The sequence below is a fragment of the Phytophthora infestans genome, genomic scaffold, assembly GCF_000142945.1.
Source record: "Phytophthora infestans T30-4 supercont1.201 genomic scaffold, whole genome shotgun sequence".
NCBI lineage: Eukaryota > Oomycota > Peronosporomycetes > Peronosporales > Peronosporaceae > Phytophthora > Phytophthora infestans.
Window position 1 is genome coordinate 37674 of NW_003303558.1, and position 2552 is coordinate 40225.

Consider the following 2552-nt stretch of genomic DNA (forward strand, 5'->3'; position numbering starts at 1 on the left):
GGATCGAAATCCACCCGGTTGGATTCATCCACCGAAAGACGGATTTGCGGCCGATCCGGATATTCCTTGACCAGTTTTAGCTTGGATATGTGTACTACGGGGAACAAGCGATATTCGGTACCTGCCGTTTCCAAATTCACAGCGTGTTCCCCTATCTTCTCACTTACTCGGAACGGTCCGTGCCATGGGTGGGCTAGTTTGCGGGCGTATCCTTCCTTCACTCGATCCAAATACAGCCACACCTGCGATCCAACTTGGATTTGATGTGGACGAGCGTCTTCGTTGTGTCGATCCGCTCGATCCTGTATCGCACTTCGCAGCCGTTCGTTCACTTGGGACCTGGCTTGCCGGTAATATTTCTGGACTTGGTATCGCCATCGTCTTGGATCTCGGTTCCTTTTCTTGGTACTATCTACCGGAATAGCTGCTTCTAGGATATATTTAGGATCCCACTCATGTATCAAGTAAAATGGGGTGTCACACTGGATCCTGTCTTGGGCGGTGTTCATCGCGAAGGGGAGTCGTTCTGCGTACTCATCCCAATCCCTCTGATCTCAAATCCTGAACATACATTTTGAGCGCCCTCGTGATCGTCTGTACCATGCGTTCGGCCGATCCATTGGCTTGGGGACAATATGCCATAGTCGCCCGCTGTCTCTGCCCCAGGATCCGGTTGAAGGCTCGAAAAAAGTCAGACATAACACCTGGCTCCCGATCATGCCGAATTATCTCACTGGCCCCAAATCTCCGAAAAACACACTCCTCGTACGATTCGGCGATGGTTTGTGCAGCTCTGGACGAGCTAGCCTTGGCTATCACGTAACCGGTAAACAGATCCACCCAGATCAACAGCTCGGTGCTTCCTTTGACTGACTTGGGTAGCGAGGGGATGTGATCCATGGCTATGATCTGAAACGGGTAAGTCACTTGGACATTCCCAGGTGACTCCCCTTCGATTGTGGGTCTGCCCTTGCCTGTCCCACAGTCCTCACAATCCACACATTCCTCGACATACCGTTGTACGCTCTTGAATAGTCCCCTCCAGTGAAAACATTCCCGGATCCGTTGGTAGGTCCGACCAATACCCTGATGTCCGCCTTCCAAGCTAGCGTGATAGTGGTGTAGGACATCCTGTTGCAAGGTTTCCGGCATCACCAATCTCATCAATCCGTCTCGATCCTTGCTGACTCGTTTCGTAGGGGGACAAAAGAAGAGCAAATCATTCAGATCCACTGCATAATCAATAGCGATAATACTGTAGGATTTGGTATCCTCCCGCCTCAGGTCTCGTACATCCCCCATCAAATATTTCTTTAGTCTCCAGATCCACGCTTCTTCGTTCTGTGCTTTGAGGATCTGCTCGATGCGGACATTCTTCACAAATGATTCATCGAGAATCTGGGGACTCGATCCAATCCTTCCTCTGGACCTAGTGACGGCCATCACCTGGACTGTCCTTTTCCCGGATCCCACTACCACCACTTCGTCTAGTCGGTTCAATGTAACGAGATCCTGATGCCCGGCTTCTCTCTCCACTTCGACTCCACATTGATTCCGTAAAGCGGCACTGGCCAAGCTGTCTGCACTGGCATTCCAATCTCGCTTGACATGCACCAACTCGTGATTCAACCATCCACGCAGGTGGATCATCACTTTCTGCCGTAACAGTGTTAGGGCCGGGGCCTTGCAGTCAATCTCGCCTCGCACCTGTCTGATTACCAAATTTGAATCCCCACAAATCACCAGCCTTTTTTGATCTTGTCCCTTTAGTAAATCCAAACCCAGAAGGAGTCCGTTATACTCCGCTTCATTGACGGTGAGGCCTTCCGCGTAAGTGGATCTAGCCCTTACCACTTCCCATCCGGGCAGTTTCCACAGTATTGCGCTGTATGCTCCTCCTCCGCGTCGCACGCGAGCAGATCCATCGAATCTCAGGACGTATAGATCCTCATCCACTTGTACAGTCGGGATCGGGATCTGGGTCTGGCGTTTGGGCGCTTTCTGAGGAGCGAGCCTAGTCAGTGCTTCGTCCATCTTGGCTCTGGGTGTGATGCTCGCGGCCAAAACCCCCCAGGATATCGTCTTCCCCTTTCGAACATTTCACGATCTCCAGTGTCGAAGGTGAGAGTAAAGCTGCCCATTGTCCGAGTCGTCCTTGTAGACCGGCCGACTTGAACAACCAAGCGAGCGTAGAGTATCGAGTCAAGATCCGGATGGATCTATTCACCAGCAGGTTGTAATTGAGATCCACACCCGCAGGAGCGCGAGTATCTCCTTCTCCACCGCTCCGTAATTCAGCTCGTTCGACTTTAGCGTTAGGGTGAACGAAAGTGGGCGGGATGGCAAAATCCCCTCATGTTTTTTGTACCAAAAACCGCTGAGAACAGGCCGGATCAATAGGGTAAACCATACACCGTATGGTTGGACAGTTCCGGGATCGAAATGGAGGAGAGAAGGGACGTCGTCCCGGATCATGATACCTTTAGGAGCCGTAAACACCAGGCGGCGTCCAGGATTGCCCCAAAGCTCCCACCGTAGGCCGAGGCCCTCCT